Genomic DNA, 22,990 nt, shown 5'->3' with positions numbered 1-22,990 from the left:
ATATTGCACGAGCTTGCGAATGCAATATATGTTCTACGAGGGACAATATTCCCCAATATTCATGCAATAACCCTTTTATTGTATAGCAATATAATATTTGAAAGTAAAAATTGGTTTAAACTAAGATTTTGTCGTTGATGACGTCATGAATTGTGAAGATTTATTGCACGCTTACTTTGGTTACTTTCTGTGGGAAATATTATATTGCTATACAAAATGCAATAATATCAGATTATTACATGGCATTTTTCATATAGCATGTATTATCAGCCGCATGGCTCGAGGGCTGATATTGACCGAGGGCTGATAATACATGCGATATGAAAAAAGACATGTTATTATCTTTTTATCCTATGCTTCAACAATGGAGAAAAATAACAGATTCATATATTGATCCTTTTACGTGGTTTCCAAATAGAAGTTCAAAGATTGAAAAATTTACGGACGTCGGACCCAAATTTAGTACATTCGATATCAAATCTTCCTACCATATGCCTCAATAGAGGAGAAAACATTTTTAATATGGACGACTCGACAAATAAAAAAAACCCCAAAAATATACATAATGAACACTGTTTGGAAAAGTCAACCTTTTCAAAGTAATTTTCTAAATTATGTTTGAAACTTATAAAGAATGCATTTATTTAATAATTTGTTTGTTTTTTTTTTTATTTTTTTTTTTTTATTATTTTACAATGTTTTACACAATATACTTTTCAGTATCTAAATAATTGTTTTGTACACTATTTCGTAATGTTTTTCCCTGAAAACGTAGCATTGAGGTGTATTTTCCGGAATTTGCCGAGTAACAACGGAATGCCATGTGATAACGTTACGGAAAGGCATGTGATAACAATCGAAGCATGTGTTAAACTTTTAATATCACCCTGTTAAGCACCAATTCGAAAAATATGGAATTTACATTAATTAAATGCTATTATCATCCAGTAAAAATCATATGTTATTTAGTCTAAGTATATGATAATACTTTTTATTGTAGTGTTACTTTTAACATATATTTGATACAAATGCAGTTTGCTTATATCAACAAGTACATGTTTTTATTATATTCCAGATGTTTTCACTTCAAAGAAAGATAGGTTAATTTGGCGAGTAAATGTATTTCCAATGATCACCAACATGAAATGGTATAAGATAATTTTGAATGAATTGATGATTATTGTCTGCCTTATAAATGAAGGTGAGAAATGTACATTACAATTTAATAAATCATTAATAACGCTTTTAATAGAGATTTCCAATAAAATGACACGGACGTAATGGGACGGGTTATAGCTAACCATCAACTTTCATTGAATACGTCGCTGAAGTTTGAACAAAGTATTTCAAGACTTTTAAAATCACACACTGGAATTTTGTCAATATGAAATATTTTTTTCATGAGGAAAAATGATAGAAATATTGCATTTTTAGTTATCACGTGGATTTCCAGATTCACGCCTTTTTTTTACTGACATAAGATCACGTAACTGCTTCGGTAAAGTGTAATCATATGTTTCCTCAAAAGTATCTTGAAATAAATTAAAGAAGTATGATAAAAGAAAAAACTAATGACAAGTCGTGTACACCTTTCACATTCCGGTGTGTTTGAAATTCTTTTCTTAATCTTATAACTTACAAATGCGAATATGCATAATGTTACGCTTCAGATTCAACTATTTTTATTTGTTCAATCTTAATTTTGATTTATAAGATTTAAGAACTCATCGTTTGAGAGATAAATATATGGTCCAAGTGAAATGACGAAGTAATGATCGGTGTATTTGATTACCGGTAACTGAACTAGTTCACTGGGGTAAGGCTGATGACCGTAACTGCATTCACGGTCATCCCAAGATGTCGGATGAAAAATTAGGTCAGTTTCTGTATTGTCTGTTAAAGTGTTTCTATATCATTTTCTTTACAAATCATACATTGAAACGATGTAAATTTATAAAAGAATCACACGAAAATCACTAATTACTTCTGAGAAATGTGCATGAAACGGGAAATTCGATTTGAAAAAATCGTTAAGATGACCGTAAATCATAATCAAAATATTTTCAAGATGACCGTAACATAAAACAAGGATGACCGTGATTGGTAAAAAGATGACCGTAACTTGTAAAGGATGACCGTAATTTGTAAAGACTGACTGTAATTTATATAGGACGACCGTAACTTTTATAGGATGACCATCAATTCTAAGAAATATCCGTATTGTATTCAAAGCTTTTTTGTTGAGTTTGTCGATCTCAATAAGGGCTCGGTTAGCGGATATAAATATGTTTCATCAATTTCTTTTTAACCGGATTTTTGTGACAAAAATGTCGGTTATTGATTTGAGGATGTATGGCGGACGGGCGGGCGGGCGCGGCGGTTTCGGGCGGCAATCAAATGTTGTCCGTGCATTAACTCATGAACCGTTCAACCAAAGCTTTTAAAATTTTAATATGTTGTTACTAACAACTAAATGTTCAAGTTCAATAATGGCGATTTTGACTTTTACCGTTCAGGAGTTATGGTTCTTGAAAGATTGAAAAATGGAGTTTCCAGTCGTGTCCGTGCATTTACTCATGCACTGTTCTACTTAAGCTTCCCAAATTTTAATATGTTGTTACTGATGACAAAATGGAGGTCAAGTTTAATAGTGGCGATTTTGACTTTTACCGTTCAGGAGTTATGGTTCTTGAAAGATTGAAAAATGGAGTTTCCAGTCGTTTCCGTGCATTTACGCATGAAATGTTCTACCTAAGCTTTTGAAATTTTAATATGTTGTTACTGATGACAAAATGGAGGTCAAGTTCAATAATGACGCTTTTTACTTTTACCGTTCAGGAGTTATGGTTCTTGAAAGATTGAAAAATGGTGTTTCCAGTCGTGTCCGTGCATTTTCTCATGAACCATTCAACCAAAGCTTTTGAAATTTTTATATGTTGTTACTGATGGCAAATTAGAGGTCAAGTTCAATAATGACGATTTTGACTTTTACAGTTCAGGAGTTATGGTTCTTGAAAGATTGTGAAATGGCGTTTCCATTCACGTTGTTGCATTTACTCATGAACCATTCAATCTAAGCTTTTCAAATTTTAAGATGTTGATACTTATGACAAAATGGAGGTCAAATTTGATATTGACGATTTTCACTTTCACCATTCATCAGTAATGGTTCTTGTGATATTGCCAGGACACAAATAAATATTAATAAATCCGGTTTGCTGTCGTTGTGACAGCCTCTTGTTTTGAACTATAATATAATTAGACATATTTAGGATTTATAACAATGATAGTAAATTGCATATTTCGTAAACCAAGAAATATTTATTGATATCGACGTTAAAATTTTAACACAAATTGACAGCGATACGACGAAAATTTGAAGAAACATGAATGTGTCCCTAGTACACAGATGCCTCATCTACACTATCATTTTCTATGTTTAGTGGACTATGAAAATGGGATAAAACTGTAATTTGGCTTTAGAATTAAAAAGATCATACCATAGGGAAAATGTGTACTAAGTTTCAATTTTATTTAACTTGAAGCTGGACAAACGGACAAACAAACAGACGAAAGGACGAACGTACGCACAGACCAGAAAAACATAATGCCAATAAATGGATCCGGAGCATTAAAAACATTAATAATACATACGAATATTTGGTAATCGAGCCCATGTGTATGGTTCCAGATGAAGCAGATTAAAATCTTAATTTGTCTTGATATATACAGGCGGAAACACTTTTGAAATAGAACAAAAGAATCGAAGCTCTGTGTTTATCAAGAAAGCGATAAATGTTAACTATAATGTTTGATATAGTAACAAAATTTTAAAAAGTTAATAGAAACAAATAAAACGACAATTTTCTTATTTTAAAAACACCATTTGCATAAGTTTTCAATGTATCTATTACATAGTAATGCAAAACAATAAGATATAAAGTCGACGACATGGTTCTTATCGGGGCCTTTTATAGCTGACTATGCGGTATGGGCTTTGCTCATTGTTGAAGGCCTTATGGTTACCTATAGTTGTTAATGTTTGTGTCATTTTGGTCTTTTCTGGATAGTTGTCTCATTGGCAATAATACCACATCTTCTTTTTTATATATAGTATCTAAAGTTGGATGTAGAAAATGCAGAACCTCCGATTTTTTTCATCACGGACGGAGAACATATCAATCTTTAGTTCAGAAATTTTCGTGTCTGCCCTTCCATTATGTGAATCAAGAAAAAATTCCCCAAAACAGGTAACGATTGAATCGAAAAGAGAAAAATCGAGTGCACCTTTTTATGTTAGGGCATGTTTGGGGTGTATATTTTGTCTTTAAAACGTACAAAGCAAGAGTATTTTATATATCATCTCGCTTCAGATTCTATCATTATTATATATCAAAGCTACAGGTTGACTTTATAACGTAAAAAAATGACAGTACGAAAAGATGAAATATATGGGTCAAGTGAGATACCTATCTAATGAATCACAAAAACAGAGTAGGTGTGTTCGAATAACTATTTTTTCTAAAAGTACTTGACGACAGTCTTTTAATTTGGATGATGAAAATGGATATCTTCGAAAAAATAAGATTTTCTTGTGTGTGATAACTAGGGTTTATAATCTTCAACCACTGAAAATGTTTAGTCTGCCCTTCCACGAAATATTTAATTAGAATTTTTTTAAATGCTTAAGAATTTTCAAAAATTCCATCTGACATCCGAACAGACAATATTTTTAAGTTGAATCAATGCAGACAAGATCATTAACTAATGCTCATTAGCTAGTAGATACATTTTTCTTTTAAAATATAACTGACATATAACGATCGATCGTAATGGTGCTATGTGGATAAATTTATCAGTTTTCAAGAGCAAAATTGGCAGAGCGTCATCCCTACAATGGCTTCCATTTCTACGATTGTGGGCATGAACTGGCGTAATGGGGAGATAATTTTGAAGAAGTAGAATCCTGACTGTATGAATAACATTTCTGTATATACACAAATTGACAACGTTCCGCCTTGTGATACGCTTTTCGTACAATACTATTTTAAGGATCTACTTTGCTGGAGCTCACCTTCACTGGTTTATTCGAATGATATTTTCAAAATGTTTCTGTTATTTTATTTGCACGACAAAATGAAAGACGATATAATATCAATGGGTGTACATGCAATTTTTTGGCATTTTTAAAAATGTGTATTTATTATATGTCATTAAAAGGAATCCCAGAAACAAACAAAAATCTTTTGTCGAGCAGTTGAAGGCTGTGCACCCCATTTTTTTTATAATGCTTGTAAGGTGTCATTTTATCGCGCTTTTGTGGCATGTTTTCCTTTCCTGTTCATTTGCATGTCTTTTGGCAATCATTTCATACAAAAAGATAGTTGTATAATTACGGATATTTCTTAGAATTGAGGGTCATCCTTTAAAAGTTACGGTCATCATTTACAAATTACGGTCATCTTAAAAGCACCAGACACAAGTTGGTTCCTTTTTCCTTTTTCCTTTTTCGATATTCAAATTTTGAAAAATATTACAAGTCCAAACTGAATTTTTTTTTCCTTCAAAATTTTTTTTCCTTCAAAATTTTTTTTCCTAAAAAATGTTTTTTCCCTCAAAATTTTTTTTCCTCAAATTTTTTTTTTCCTCAAAATTTTGTTTCCTCAATTTTTTTTTTCCTCAAAAAGTTTTCTTCTAATTTTTTTTTCATTTCCTTATTCGTTTTCTTTTTCCTTTTTCGATTATCATCCTTATTCGATTTCCATTTCCTTATTCGATTTTCATTTCCTTATTCGATTTTCTTTTCCTTATTCGGTTTCTTCTTCCTTTTTCAATATTCATTTCCTTTTTCGGTTTCTATTTCCTTATTCGGTTTCTATTTCCTTATTGGATTTTCATTTCCTTATTGGATTTTCATTTCCTTATTCAATTTTCATTTCCTTATTCGGTTTCTTTTTCCTTTTTCAATATTCATTTCCTTATTCGGTTTCTATTTCCTTATTCAGTTTCTATTTCCTTATTGGATTTTCATTTTCTTATTCGATTTCCATTTCCTTATTCAATTTTCATTTCCTTATTCGGTTTCTTTTTCCTTTTTCAATATTCATTTCCTTTTTCGATTTCTATTTCCTTATTCAGTTTCTATTTCCTAATTGGATTTTCGTTTCCTTATTCGATTTCCATTTCCTTATTCGATTTTCATTTCCTAATTCGGTTTCTTTTTCCTTTTTCAATATTCATTTCCTTTTTTGGTTTCTAGTTCCTTATTCGGTTTCTATTTCCTTATTGGATTTTCATTTCCTTATTCATTTTCCATTTCCTTATTCGGTTTCTTTTTCCTTATTCGGTTCCTTTTTCCTTATTCGGTTTCTTTTTCCTTTTTCAATATTCATTACCTTTTTCGGTTTCTATTTCCTTATTCGGTTTCTATTTCCTTTTTCGATTTTCATTTCCTTATTCGGTTTCCATTTCCTTTTTCGATATTCAAATTTTGAAAAATATTACAAGTCCAAACTGAATTTTTTTTTTGCTATAAATTGTTTTTCCTCAAAAAAATTTTTTCCTCAAAATTTTTTTTCCTTAAATTTTTTTTTTTCCTCAAAATTTTTTTTTCCTCAAAATTTTTTTTTCCTCAATTTTTTTTTCCCTCAAAATTTTTTTTCCTCAAATTTTTTTTTTCCTCAAAATATTTTTCCTCAAAAAGTTTTTCTTCTAATTTTTTTTTCATTTCCTTATTCGTTTTCTTTTTCCTTTTTCGATTATCATCCTTATTCGATTTCCATTTCCTTATTCGATTTTCATTTCCTTATTCGATTTTCTTTTCCTTATTCGGTTTCTTCTTCCTTTTTCAATATTCATTTCCTTTTTCGGTTTCTATTTCCTTATTCGGTTTCTATTTCCTTATTGGATTTTCATTTCCTTATTCAATTTTCATTTCCTTATTCGGTTTCTTTTTCCTTTTTCAATATTCATTTCCTTATTCGGTTTCTATTTCCTTATTCAGTTTCTATTTCCTTATTGGATTTTCATTTCCTTATTCGATTTCCATTTCCTTATTCAGTTTCTATTTCCTAATTGGATTTTCGTTTCCTCATTCGATTTCCATTTCCTTATTCAATTTTCATTTCCTAATTCGGTTTCTTTTTCCTTTTTCAATATTCATTTCCTTTTTCGGTTTCTAGTTCCTTATTCGGTTTCTATTTCCTTATTGGATTTTCATTTCCTTATTCAATTTCCATTTCCTTATTTGGTTTCTTTTTCCTTATTCGGTTCCTTTTTCCTTATTCGGTTTCTTTTTCCTTTTTCAATATTCATTACCTTTTTCGGTTTCTATTTCCTTATTCGGTTTCTATTTCCTTTTTCGATTTTCATTTCCTTATTCGGTTTCCATTTCCTTTTTCGATATTCAAATTTTGAAAAATATTACAAGTCCAAACTGAATTTTTTTTACCTTCAAAATTTTTTTCCTCAAATTTTTTTTTCCTCAAAATTTTTTTTCCTCAAATTTTTTTTTCCTCAAAATTTTTTTTTCTCAATTTTTTTTTCCTCAAAATTTTTTTTCCCTCAAAATATTTTTCCTCAAATTTTTTTTCCCTCGATATTCAAATTTTGAAAAATATTACAAGTCCAAACTGAATTTTTTTTTCCTTCAACATTTGTTTCCTTATTCGTTTTCTTTTTCCATTTTCGATTATCATTCCTTATTCGGTTTCTTTTTCCTTATTCGATTTTCATTTCCTTATTCGGTTTCTATTTCCTTATTCAGTTTCCATTTCCTTTTTCGATATTCAAATTTTAAAAAAATATTACAATTCCAAACTGAATATTTTTTTCTTTCAAAATTTTTTTTTTCTCAAAATTTTTTTCAGAAGACTTTTTTTAGTTTCCTTATTCGTTTTCTTTTTCCTTTTTCGATTTTCATTTCCTTATTCGGTTTCGATTTCCTTTTTCGATATTCAAATTTTGAAAAACTGAAGTGGCTGCTATTTTGATCGGCTGCTAATAGGCTTTAATTTGGTGTATAATATGAGCAGATGGGTTAAGGCAGTCCGTTCAATTATTCAAAATAAGCCATTTCTCAAAGTTCATGCGTATTTTGATATTTAAGTCCGTCGGTACTCTTCTACTAGAGGTTTCCCGATTTGCTACGTATCTGGTACGGTTGGTACGTAACTCAACGGTTGGTGCTGTTTTGGAGAAATCATTTAATGAATGAGGTCATTTCATTCATCATGATAACATCAAAAGAATTGAAATGCATATCAGCAAAAAAACTAGCTTCACGTTTTATTTGATAACGATTTCAACGTTTCTAGAACACTTTGTTTATGATTCCCTATGAAATTATTTAGTGGTACATAAGAGAATGAATCAAACAGACCTTAAACGAACTGAGTTGACAGGACTTTAATATTCTAAATATAGATTTGCGTTTGTGATTGGTATTGGTATTATTCTTTTGTTTCTTATCTATATTCGTTAACGTGTCAAATTTGTGTTAATTTCATTGTATAATTATTTCTTGCATGATTTTGAAATTAGACATTAAATATTAAACAATAAATTTCGGTCGTTTCATCAAAAGATTTTGTTTTGATGATTGGAAACTTGAGATTTTGCATTGACTCAGTGAGAAAAGGACACTCTTCTCATGTTTTTATTTTATCAACAACTTGAGACTTTTTTCTTGAAATGCATTCCAAATAAAAGTAACTGACAATTTATTGATAAATAAGACATATTTGCCTATTCTGTCGTCGATGAAAAACACCAATATAAAAAGGAAGATATGACATAATTGCCAATGAGACAACTCTCCACCACAGGCACTTGTCTGAGGCAAGTGCATGTGTTCTCAACATGAGACCAAATGACACAGAAATAAACAACTATAATAGACCACCGTACGGCCTTCAACATTGAACAAAGCCCATCCCGCATAGTCCGCTTTAAAAGTCTCCGAAATGTCAAGTGCTAACAAATTTCAAACAAGAAAACTGACGGCCTAATTTATGTACAAAATATGAACGAAAAACAAATATGTAACACAGCAACAAACAAGAACCACTGAATTAATTTACAGTTTCCTGACTTGGGATAGGCACATATACATACATAATGTGGCGGCGTTAAACATGTAACTTTGACATTGGTGTAACAGTACAACATAAGAGCGAACTATAAAAATCAGTTGAAAAAGACTTAAGCCTGACTTAACTCAGATCATGAGATACAAATAGAAATACACCTTGCTAAAACACAGAGTGTACGTGGCCTGGTACATATCTGAGAGTTTTTCCAGTTATTTAACAGCTAGTTCAAAGCCAAAAACAAATAATAAACGAAATCATGCATCCTAGACTAAATAATTAATCATCATAGAATTAAAAAGACTAGAATAATTATTAATTAAATTGTACTGACATTGTATTCTTTAAATATCTTATAAACGATCTTTTAATTGAAGCTTTCCTTCCACCTTTATTGGTTAAATATCGCATACGTGTGTATTACGATTTATTTTGAAAATGCTGAAAATATATTGATTGATTGATTGTTGGTTTCTCAACGTTCAGTGGCAAATATTTCATGAATATTCAGGACGAGAACAATTTAACAATAAATACAATAGGTAGGTCTCGTAATAATTGAGGCCATCCGGGATGATGATCAGGGAAATTTTGACTGCCACAGGAAGATGAGGGTATATTGGATAGGGACATGAATTTTGCCTTGCATCAGGTAACCTACGAACCCCTCAAAGAGTTGTTGTAAGGGTTCTTAACGTACAAAGAGCATGACTTTCTCTTAACACGAGGCATCGGACTTAATCTATCTTAAATATGTATTTGTTTCTAATAAAATGCATAGTTTCAGCTTTCGCGTATGCAGTACGCATATGTTGTACTATGTTTAAGTGGAAACTCACAATTGGTTAATTTAATAGACCTTCACAGTCCTTGTTTCACAGTTGTAATACAACAACTAGAAGTTTTCAACGACCTTGACTGGCTATTAAAACATCCAATTGTTGTATTAGAATTGTGAAGTTATAAGACCTTCACAGTCCTTGTTACATATTTGTATTAAAAAAGGTTTTGTATTTATGTTTATCATAATATACATTTTCAATAAGGCCGATTTTATATGTTAAAATAGCTCTTATTCTATCATGGTTTTGAAAGTCTACTTCAAAAAATTGCCAACTTATTCAATTTAAACTGTTGTATCTGTATAACAGGCGATTATTTGAAAAAAAATATGAAAATATTTTATTTTTAGCTTGTTTATGTCTGTGCAATTTCAAGGGAAATAAATCTTAATCACAAACCGTTCGTTGCAACGGTTACTACTTGCAACGGTTGTTTGAAAGCATAATCGAGTACACACAATGTCGTTTGTTATGAACGTTGCGAAATATATTGATTATATACCTTTTGTTCCTCTCTTAATACGCTTTCGAATGAGGTATAAAGTTTATCTGTAAATACGGGCTGAAGTGTCACAGCAGTCCATTCAATTATTCAAAATATCCATTTCATTATTCAAAATTGGCTATTTTCTAATTTTCACGCGTGTTTTGGCATTTAGGTCCTCCGTAACCCCTCTAATGGTCATTGCCGCACATATTGTTTATTATCAGTGTATTTCTCTATCAATAAGCTTTTTATTGGTGTATAATTTTTATCGTAATTAGGAGTTGACGGGTTGCAGCAGTCCGTTCCATTATACAAAATAAGCTATTTCTCAATGTTCACGCGTATTTCGATATTAAGTCCGTCGGTACTCCTCTTATATGCGTTGCGGAACATATTGACTATATACCTTTTGCTCCTCTCTTAATAAGCTTACGAATGAGTTATAAGGTTTATCTATTATTCGGGGCTGAAGGGTAACAGCAGTCCATTCAATTATTCAAAATATCCATTTCATTATTCAAAATTGTCTATTCTTTAATTTTCACGCGTGTTTTGTCATTTAGGTCCTCCGTGACCCCTCTAATGGTCATTGCTGCACAATCAACTTGTTATATCTTTAATCAGAGGATGAAGAATAGCAAAGGTCCAAAGAAAATAAAAAAAGACAACGTAGAGTATTTTAATTTTGATATATATATATATATATGTTTTGGTATTCAGGTTGTTCATACATGGAATTTCTTTTAAAAATAGTTAAGAAAAAGCCATAAGTTTATATCCTCCGAAACTAAATAAATAAATGAAATTAAAGATTTACAGAGTGTTTTTTTATAATAATTTGAATGATCGTTTGATAACACTAAAATGACGAATTTAAAAATACGGAATTTAGCTAGTGTCAGTTATTTTTATTTCACTATTCACCGCTCCAACTTGAATAATGAAACCTAAACTATTTCATCATTCATTACTTAACATTGAATAGTGAATAGTGAACTAGTTCATTATTCATTATTGAATTTTGAATAATGAATAATGAATAATGGACGTACTTCAGCGCGGTAAAAATGACAAGTATGATGGATTTTTTTCTGTGCCCGGTAAAAAGACCACCTACATAATGTAGTGTTCTAGTACTTCCCAGATCTATGGACAAACCGACAGGCAGGACGGAACACTCTTAGTTAATCATATGTACATACCACCTAAAACTTCATTTTTGAGGGATTATATATATACATACAACCTCTAGTAACTTACCCTGTATTTCACTTTAAATGTGTCTCGTTTTATACTAATGTATAAGTGAAATAGTCGGGCAATCCATGACAGATTTTGCCAAGTAGCCTTTGCCAGCTGTTCATATTAAATTGTTCATATTGCCTCGCATATGTGTGTCTTCTATGCCACATACAACTGTGACGATATTGACTTTAGCAAACAATTCTGCTCAAACCGGTGCTAGGGACTGTCTTTCAACTTTCATTGAAACGAGCATGATTTCTCTGTGTAAAAGATCTCAATGTATTTGTCAAGAGAACAGCAATAAAGACGCTGTTTCTTTACTGCAAATGTATTGTGTATATGTCTTGATTTTGATGTCGGGCAAACTTATGAAAGAAAACGGAAACACAAAAATCAGTATTTTTTTTTTTTAATTTGTTAAGGCGCATAACCCTAGAATGGTATAAATGACGCCACCAAAATTCAAATGTGATCTGTATTTTGTTGTAATACGGATTGTGTATAAGTTTCTTAACATTTTGTTGAGGCAAACTCAAGATAAAAGAACAAAAACTAATTTTTTGACGTACGGACATACACACAGACAAAGCTGAAAAAACTTAATGCCCCCTCCACTATAAGTCATATTTCATTGAATAACCCGATGTTTTCATCACTTAGTCACGATATCCTATTCTTTTTTTATTTATATAAAGTTCCGGAAAATATTTCCCTAACCGATATTAATCAGAGTCTTTTAAATAACCAGAAGGAATTCCGATCTATATATAGAAAATTATTGACCTGGCTACTTAGGTTGTCATTTGTCGCTTCTGTAAAAGGAGTAAAAAACGGGGCATGTAATATCAAACTCGGGAATACGCTGGCATTTCATAATCTATCATGTATTGTTACGTAGGGACATTTGTTCTTACGAAACAGCTTATAAATGCACATCTTATATAGGGGCAGATCCAGCCATTTTAAAAAGGGAGCGGGTTCCAACTATATGTCCCTATTCAAATGCATTGATCGGCCGAAAAAGGGAGGTTCCAGCCCCCGAAACCCCCTTCTGGATCCGCCACTGTTACAACATTTTGATGTCTCATATAGACTTTCCAGTTCGTTTTTCATTGTATACTAGAAAGATCTCATTTTTGTCTGAATTGGTGAACCCTTTTTTAACGATAAAGAGTAATAAGGAAATGAAAATTGAATAAGGAAATAGAAACTGAATAAAGAAATAGAAACCCAATAAGGAAATGGAAATCTAATATTATAACAATGAAATAAAAACCCAATGGGGAAATAGAAACCGAACAAGGAATGAAAATCGAATAAGGAAAAAGTTACCGAATAAGAAAATGAAAATTGAATTAGGAAATAGAAACCGAATAAGGAAATGAAAATTGAATAAGGAAATAGACACCAAATAAGAAAATAGAAACCGAATAAGTAAAAAGTTACCGAATAAGGAAATGAAAATCGAATAAGGAAAAAGAAACCGAATAAGGAATGTTATTACATTGGTTGCAATGAATTACATTGATTTCCCAGTTAAATAAAAACCGATAATTTCACATGTGAAATAAACGTGGTTATTTCACTCTCTGACGTCATACAATAAGTACCGATTATCAGGTTATCTGCATGTTGATATCGTAAAATATCAGCTGCGAGACATAATATGAAGCTTTTTGTCAAGTGAGCGTAGCGAACGAGATCAACTAGCCTTCATATAATGTCAAGCAGCTGATATTTTACAATATCAATATGCAGATAATCTGATAATCGATTTATCGGGCTATATTTGCGTGTTTCGGAAGTGTTTTCTTTGTTTCACCAGCACACAAAAGATGGCTTGATAAGTTCGGGTCAAAGTTATTAACGTCGGTTCAAACATTATGACGTCGCTGATATGTCAGGGTCAAAGTTATTAAGGCCGGGTCAACTTATTTGACGTCACAAAAACATGATACGGAATAATATTATTAATTTGTATATTTTAACAAATTTGATTCGTTTAGGGATAGTCACATGTTAAACTATATTTTCGAAGGTAGAGAGAAAACGGCGGATATCGCAAAAAGCATATTGTACGGCAAAAAGCATATTGCACGGTTATTTTTAGAAAATATAAAACCGATAAACTTTGTGACGTCATGTATTGAATTTCAGGATATTGTTAAACGATCTTAACGTTTTGAAACAGATGATATCTGTGATCGATTATTTGACGGAAAAAATCTTCAAATACTTAAGATGACAAACAAACAAAAAAAAAAGCAATTGAAATAACAACTAATATTTTGTATTGTTAAGGAGACAATATGATATCTATAAAATTCCAACAAAAAATCAAATGACGATTTTGATACAAATATGGTCGGAAATTAATAATATAACAAATATAGCCTTTGTATGAGGTCAATACAGGATATATCGACCCAAAGAAGTATATCGACCTCGGACTACGTTCTCAGTCAATATACTTCTTTCAGGTCAATATATCCTTTTATCATATGTTTAGTAGTATATACAGTAGTTTTGCATGTTTGATAAATAGCCTGCTGTTTAATCCGTATCGCGCAACTTTGGTGCGCACCCTTTATCGCATACCCTTTATCACACCCTTACCCTTCATCGCATACCCTTTATCACACCCCTACTTTTTTTTTTTTTTTTTTTACATAAAGTCAGTTTTGGATTTTTTTTTTGCTTATGAAAAATTTTCCTCAAAATTTTGTTTAATGACGTCATTGTTTGGTATGTGACGTCACGAACGTCGTTTTCATATTGTATGTGACGTCACGAACGTCAAGTTTTCATATTTTTGGCACACTAAATGCAACTATAAAAAATACAAAAATAAACAAAGTATTTTTAAAACAACAGCACGCAAATTGTAAGGTAACCAAGGTGCTTCGGATTAGTAATTGAGCAGTTCTTTTAAGGCCTTTGAAACAAGACAGAAGTAGAACTGAAGGTAACCCAGTGCTATGGAACAGAAAACAGTTCATATAATACTCTTCTGTTGAAACATATGATAAAGCGTATAATACATGGCAAAATCCGTATCATATTTCGTATCATCCCGAGACATCAATATCAGCTCGTTTAATCCATGCGTCGTTCGGTCACGCGTTGTCTTATTTTTGATATACAAATACGGCGATTAGTTATACTATAAATAATCGAAAAAGGAAGAAGAAAACGAATAAGGAAACGAAAAAAACTTTTTGAGGAAAAATATTTTGAGGAAAAAAAAATTTGAGGGAAAAAAAATTGAGGAAAAAAAATTTTGAGGAAAAAAAAATTTGAGGAAAAAAAAATTGAGGAAAAAAAAATTTGAGGAAAAAAAAATTTGAGGAAAAAAAAAAATTGAGGAAAATTTTTTTTGAGGAAACAAAATTTTGAAGGAGAAAAAAAAAATCAGTTTGGACTTGAAGGAAATGAAAATCGAATAAGGAAACGAAAATCCAATAATGAAATAGAAACCAAATAAGGAAATAGAAACCAAATAAGGAAATAGAAACCGAATAAGGAAACAGAAACCGAAAAAGGAAATGAATATTGAAAAAGGAAAAAGAAAATGAATAAGGAAAAAGAAACCGAATAAGGAAAAAGAAACCGAATAAGGAAATTGAAATTGAATAAGGAAATGAAAATCCAATAAGGAAATAGAAACTGAATAAGGAACTAGAAATCGAAAAAGGAAATGAATATTGAAAAAGGAAAAAGAAACCGCATAAGGAAAAAGAAACCGAATAAGGAAAAAGAAACCGAATAAGGAAAATGAAACCGAATATGGAAATTGAAATTGAATAAGGAAATGAAAATCCAATAAGGAAATAGAAACTGAATAAGGAACTAGAAACCGAAAAAGGAAATGAATATTGAAAAAGGAAAAAGAAACCGAATTAGGAAATGAAAATCGAATAAGGAAATGGAAATCAAATAAGGAAACGAAAAATCCAATTAGGAAATAGAAACCGAATAAGGAAAAAGAAACCGAATAAGGAAATGAAAATCGAATAAGGAAATGGAAATCGAATAAGGAAATGAAAATCCAATAAGGAAATAGAAACTGAATAAGGAAATAGAAACCGAATAAGGAAATGAATATTGAAAAAGGAAAAAGAAACCAAATAAGGAAATGAAAATTGAATAAGGAAATGGAAATCGAATAAGGAAATGAAAATCCAATAAGGAAATAGAAACCGAATAAGGAAATAGAAACCGAAAAAGGAAATGAATATTGAAAAAGGAAGAAGAAACCGAATAGGGAAAAGAAAATCAAATAAGGAAGTGAAAATCGACTAAGGAAATGGAAATCGAATAAGGATGATAATCGAAAAAGGAAAAAGAAAACGAATAAGGAAATGAAAAAAAAATTAGAAGAAAAACTTTTTGAGGAAAAATATTTTGAGGAAAAAAAAATATTTGAGAAAAAAAAAATTTGAGGGAAAAAAAATGAGGAAAAAAAATTTTGAGCCAAAAAAATTTTGAGGAAAAAAAAAAATTTGAGGAAAAAAAAATTTTGAGGAAAAAAAAATTTTGAGGAAAAAAAAATTTGAAGGAAAAAAAAAATCAGTTTGGACTTGTAATATTTTTCAAAATTTGAATATCGAAAAAGGAAATGGAAACCGAATAAGGAAATGAAAATCGAAAAAGGTTATAGAAACCGAATAAGGAAATAGAAACCGAAAAAGGAAATGAAAATTGAAAAAAGAAAAAGAAACCGAATAAGGAAAAAGAAACCGAATAAGGAAAAAGAAACCGAATAAGGAAATGGAAATTGAATAAGGAAATGAAAATCCAATAAGGAAATAGAAACCGAATAAGGAACTAGAAACCGAAAAAGGAAATGAATATTGAAAAAGGAAAAAGAAACCGAATTAGGAAATGAAAATCGAATAAGGAAATGGAAATCGAATAAGGAAACGAAAATCCAATTAGGAAATAGAGCCCGAATGAGGAAATAGAAACCGAAAAAGGAAATGAATATTGAAAAAGGAAAAAGAAACCGAATAAGGAAATGAAAATCGAATAAGGAAATGGAAATCGAATAAGGAAATGAAAATCCAATAAGGAAATGAAAATCCAATAAGGAAATAGAAACTGAATAAGGAAATAGAAACCGAATAAGGAAATGAATATTGAAAAAGGAAAAAGAAACCGAATAAGGAAATGAAAATTGAATAAGGAAATGGAAATCGAATAAGGAAATGAAAATCCAATAAGGAAATAGAAACCGAATAAGGAAATAGGAACCGAAAAAGGAAATGAATATTGAAAAAGGAAGAAGAAACCGAATAAGGAAAAGCAAATCGAATAAGGAAATGAAAATCGAATAAGGAAATGGAAATCAAATAAGGATGATAATCGAAAAAGGAAAAGAAAACGAATAAGGAAATGACAAAAAAATTTGAAGAAAAATATTTTGAGGAAAAAAAAATTTGAGGAAATAAAAATTGAGGAAAAAAAAAATTGAGGAAAAAAAAATTTTGAGGAAAAAAAAAATTTGAGGAAAAAAAAATTTGAGGAAAAAAAAAATTTGAGGAAAAAAAATTTTGAAGGAAAAAAAAATTCAGTTTGGACTTGTAATATTTTCAAAATTTGAATATCGAAAAAGGAAAAAGGAAAAAGGAACCAACTTGTGTCTGGTCTTAAAAGCAGTTACGGTCAGCCTTGTTATGAATCGCTGATTCTGTTACGGTCATCTCGATTGTGATTTACGGTCATCTTGGCGATTTTTTCAAATCGAATTTCCCGTTTCATGCACATTTCTCAGAAGTAATTAGTGATTTCCGAGTGATTCTTTTATAAATTTACATCGTTTCAATGTATGATTTGTAAAGAAAATGATATAGAAACACTTTAACAGACAATACAGAAACTGACCTAATTTTTCATCCGACATCTTGGGATGACCGTGAATGCAGTTACGGTCATCAGCTTTACCACAGTGTAGTTGATCCCTTTAAGGTTGTTGTCAATGAAATCATCTCAAATTTGATAACAAAATATTTTAGAATTAAAATAGAAGTTTGTGTTAATTCTTAAACAACATCTATTCCAACAAAGTATGTATTCAAGTAGCCAAAACTTCATGCAGTCTATGCTCCCCTACGTCTTCCTTCACTCCAATAGGCCGAGATACGGTCAGATAGGTCGGTTATGTCGAGTAATGTCATTTTATTAGAAATATTTACTACTACACTCGCTACAGTAACTATCAAAATAATTGTAAACAATTTATAGAAAACTTGAATTTTGATGTGACAATCATAGCAATCATCGTAACGCCTTGCATACACCTAGAATATGTGATTGTTCAGCAGTGATGTACTCAGTTTCTTAAAAAAGAAAATTTTATGTATAATCAGAGACGTATATATGTGTCTGGTATAATACATGCAGTGACACGGCAAGTTGATAATGTGAATGATAAAATATCAACGTTTATAGTTGTATTAATGTAAAACAAAAACCAAGATAACCAGATATTTTGTACATGTGTTAATTTATATCTAGGGTATGTGGTAAATATTTGTAGTTGAATAATAAAGTAATGAGCTATCGTAAAGAAAAAACTTTGACTAAATCTGCCATTATTTTTATTGCGTAAAATAGGAACAGTTTGTTAATAAAAAAAAAAACAAAGAGTGAAGACCACTTGAAAATCAATATCTTGAATCTTTCAATTTATTTTACATTCCAGCATTCCCAAACAAGCTTATATTTTCGATCACGAGTGCAATTAAGGAAATAAACCTTGACACTGAAGAAATATCAGATATTTTGACTGATATAGAGAGTAACGTGCATTCTATGGATTACGATTATACAAATAAATATATGTATTTTGCTAGAGAAGATAAAGACGACATATCAAGGTATGTCTACAGATCTAAGATTTTGTCATTGAAGTCAGTTGGGTTCGTGTTGCTCAGTCTTTAGTTATCTATAATGTATTTTGTATATACTATTGTTTGTCTTTGAGTCTTTTCCCTCTTTCTAGTCTTGTCGTTGTCAGTCTATGTTCGACTGCTGGGTTTGAATTACCTTCTGGTATCTTTCGCCTCTCTTAAACTATTCCAAATAATTTGAGGTCGCTGATATGATTTCGGAAAAAAACTCAACCAATCTTTGGATACATAAGTAACACCGACCTTTTAAGACCCAAATGTTGCTAAGAAGCATGTCCTACCTCACTGATATGTTGATATTTACGCAGATAAAGCCAAAACAACATCGTGTGTGTGTAGCTATAGGTCATATTACATCAGCTGCTTGATAAAGGAATAATTAGATATAAGTAATTCATTTGGAACAAAATATATCCCATGTATTTGTATAGTATATTCTTTCCAAAACTTAAAGACAAATTAAAAGAGTTGGTCGTATTGTGTCTACATCGATACAAATATAAAGACCAATAATTAAATTAAAGAAGAAACCACTATCATTATCAAAGATGCTTGATTGACAACAAATGCCTTACGATTGGAGAGCATATTTTTCAACGAACAAATGGCATTCCAAAAGGAATCAACTGTGCTCCTCTTTTTCCCGACTTGTTTCGTTAATCATATATTGCAAACTTCGTACAGGGACTCCATAAAAAGAATGAAAATATATCACATAATCATTTAAACGAAACTCTTTCCAGATAAATGATATCATCTCACTAAGAAATTTACGGACGCCATCATGAGTTGGCTGACCGTTATATAGTGTATCTATCACATGTAACGAAGTACTTTTCCAATTCTAAATCTCGAGGTTTTTCTTCGAATATGACAACAACAAATAAGACTTATTATTTGTACTCACACGAGTAATACGAAGGGACCACAGTGGGTGCATGATCTGCCAACCTGTCAGACCACCTGTAATTTTTGTAGTTTATTTTATTGTAGGATTTATGTTGCTCTGACATTAGTTTTCTATGTTGTATTTAAACACTGTCGTTTATCTTTTTTGTAGTCTTCAGCTTTCTGTCATTGATTTACAATCGCTTTAAATTTCCATCTTCCTTATAATGAATTCTTATTTTACATTTATCAATTTATCAAATTACCCAGACCTTATATTGTTCCGAAACATAAAATGAAAATCATAGTTTGTTCATACTATATTCCAGGTTGATTATTTGAAAAAGTATATTTTTGTAATAAAAAATGGTAGAATTCAACGTGTTTTTTTCCCCACCAATGGTGTGGTAAACAATAAATGAAACTCTTGTAAAAAGATATTTATTTTTTCGAATTGAAAATAATTCGCCTCTTATTATTTCAATTTTCTTTGTGTACGATTCATTTACATTGAAAGAATCAACATTATATCCAATAAAATGCGTATAATCATTCTCGATTTCATACACCATGCATCATACACCTTCACCGAACTTCATTAGACAATTACACCATACATTATAAGGCCATTCACTTTTTAATTGGCAGTTTTCACCATCCAAGGACTGTAAACATAATAACATACAAAATTGTATGAAATGTTGCTGAATAGTATTGAATCGACTGCAAGACAAATAGTACTAAATTAACAACGCGAAATATCTAAAAAAAAATATTAGAGTTACAGTCTTAGCATATCTTTTACTCTTCCGGGGCACCTGATGTCATCCCCAGTTTTTAGTGGGGTTCGTGTTGCTTAGTCTTTAGTTTTCTATGTTGTGTCTTCTGTACTATTATTTGTCTGTTTGTCTTTTTATTTTGAGCCAGGGCGTTGTCAGTATATTTTCAAGCTATGAGTTAAAGGTACCCTCTGGGACCTTTAGTCCCTCTTGTAAAGTTATCATGTTTAAGATTCATTTTTTTCAGATAAAATGAACTGTTTAAATGTAAAATAAAAGCCATTCACAAATTGAACTTTATCATTGAAATCGAAGGTTGGCGTTTGATTCAAGTACTTTGAAATAAAATGTGGTGTTACTATTCTTCGCTTTCTAAGGGGCGTAGTTATTTTCAAATCATCACCACGTAGATCTTATCAAGGTATTTGAAATCATTTTTTTTGCTGTATCTGGAAGCCAGGGTACATATATCTATGACTTTTCCCTCTAAGTTCTTACCCTGTATGCTAGAAACTTAACTATTCTTTATTTTCAGACATTTTATTCTTTACTAAATATCTTAATCCTTATAGAAATGTTTTCGATAAATCAATACTAAATCTTATTTGAAGATTTCGTTATCCAGAAAATCCAGGTAACATCTACACAAACGTGACCGATGCAGATAACCCGATAAGTGTGGCCATTGATCCTGTCTACAATCATGTTTATTGGACAGAACGGAATACTGGGAAAATACATCGGTGTGATTTTGATGGTACAAATAAAAGAGAAATACTGAATGATGGTAAAGTGTATGCACTCGCATTAGATCATAGGAAAAGGTTTGTACTTGTTTGGCTTTATAGACGAAACGCGAGTCTGGCGTAATAAATTATAATCCTGGTACCTTTGATAACTATTGTATCTATTAAGAAGCAGATTGTGTACCCCTACACGACATTATCTTAAAAAATATATTAAACTGAATCGAACAGTTATGCAGAGAAAAAAGGAATATTACTGTTTGATAATATATGTAGACAACGGACATTCAGTAAAAACATTAGATTGCAAAACAACGTGACGTTAATGGCACTGTTTTCACGTAATTATGCTGTTTAATTCACACCTTATTCATACATAAAAAGAGCCAGCTGAACGACGCCTGCGGGTGCGGGAATTTCTCGCTGCATTGAAGACCTATTGGTGACATTCTGCTGTTTGTTCTATGGTCGGGTTGTTGTCTCTTTGACTCATTCCCCATTTCCATTCTCAATTTTATAAAAACCTTTAAAAATTATCCAATATGGATAATTCATACCACATACTATTTTATGATTATGCGCTCAAGTTCTATTTATTGTGTTATTTTCGAATTCAGGTGGCTGTATTACAGTACAAATGATATCATTAATAAATCAATTAAACGATCAAGATTAGATGGTTCTGACAATCAAACATTAGCGAATGTTCATCCACAACTTGCTTTACAACTAGATCAAATCCACCATTGTTTACATAAGGAAATGCCTGTACCAAGTCAGGACTATGAAAGTTGATTCCTATGTTTTATGTGTTTGAGCTTTAAATAATACCATTTGATAATAATAAAAACAAAATAATGAGGTTCGGTTGAGAACAAAACTTTGTGACAAAAGGGTTGATTTTAGTCTCTAAATTGTACAATTTACATTAAAATTAGATTAAAGACAATACTCAAGTTCTATGGTTTGTCCTGGGACATTTTGCATAGACTCTCACAATAGAAGATACATTTTGCTTCTATTATTTTAGTAATAACTGTAACGTTACTATGTGTATGTTAGGCAGGTTCAAATTAATATCCAAAAATAAAAGAAGATAAGGATTGAAATTGATCAACACAAAGCTGAAAGGTGAGAGGCAGGATAGAGAAGATCAAAACATCTCGAGAGAATATTATCAAGCTCAGCTTTTCCTTAGTTGGCAATAATTTTTCGGGTAATAATATCACCCTCTTATATTTGGGTTATTTATATTTAATGCTAGCAGTTTCCCCAGAAAACGCAATCGAAAGTGTCGCAGCTTCTCCCCGTCCACTTTTACTGCAATATACCTTTTTTATAAGGTATTACTGGGATAAGCAAACTTTATTGTATTCATTCCAAGTTGAATTACAGTCTAAATCAAATCAATTTAGAAGGTTAAATTTAAATAATCCAGGCTTGATCTGTCATTATATTTATTTATTGTTTCTTAACGTTTTACTTTTGCTAACAAACTTTCGAGATCAAAGAGAATTATCCTCTTCACACGACTGTCCGTTCAAAATGTGAACTATTTGTAAATTATGGACTATGTTTAGAAGCAGCTATATAGTATGTCATGTATTTTCGATAGAATATATTTTCGTTTCGTGTTCAACATATCTATCAGTGACGCCCGAATAAAAAAAATTTAGAGGCCAAAATATAAGAAGAGTATTGAAAATTGGACGGACAAAGTACTTAATTTTAATTTTGCATCGAAAAAATAACACAATTAGATTGTATGATATAAAAACTGGTAAGGTGTGGTATGATTTAAAAAAGTGGAAGCAAACATTCATGACCACTCTAGGACTTTCAACAGAGTAATCCTCATACCATATAATCGGCTATAAAACGGCCCCGACATCAAACATGTGAAACAATGTACACTGTCTATTCGAATACTTCACAAAAGATTATAACTTTGCATTAACCAAGTGATTTGAAACACAAGAAGTAAAACTATTAGATGGTTGATG

General features: G+C 30.9%; 1 long non-coding RNA gene across 1 annotated transcript; it reads left to right on the top strand.

Annotated features, from left to right (window-relative positions):
- Window positions 1–1,074: 1,074 nt before the first annotated feature.
- Window positions 1,075–21,708, top strand: LOC143085142 (uncharacterized). The gene is made up of 4 exons (XR_012981254.1): window positions 1,075–1,201; window positions 18,367–18,541; window positions 20,853–21,065; window positions 21,605–21,708. It is a non-coding gene; the product is annotated as an uncharacterized LOC143085142 (long non-coding RNA).
- The last annotated feature ends 1,282 nt before the right edge of the window (window positions 21,709–22,990 follow it).

Source organism: Mytilus galloprovincialis, chromosome 1, assembly GCF_965363235.1.
Source record: "Mytilus galloprovincialis chromosome 1, xbMytGall1.hap1.1, whole genome shotgun sequence".
NCBI lineage: Eukaryota > Metazoa > Mollusca > Bivalvia > Mytilida > Mytilidae > Mytilus > Mytilus galloprovincialis.
This window is presented reverse-complemented; position numbering and strand designations above follow the sequence as displayed.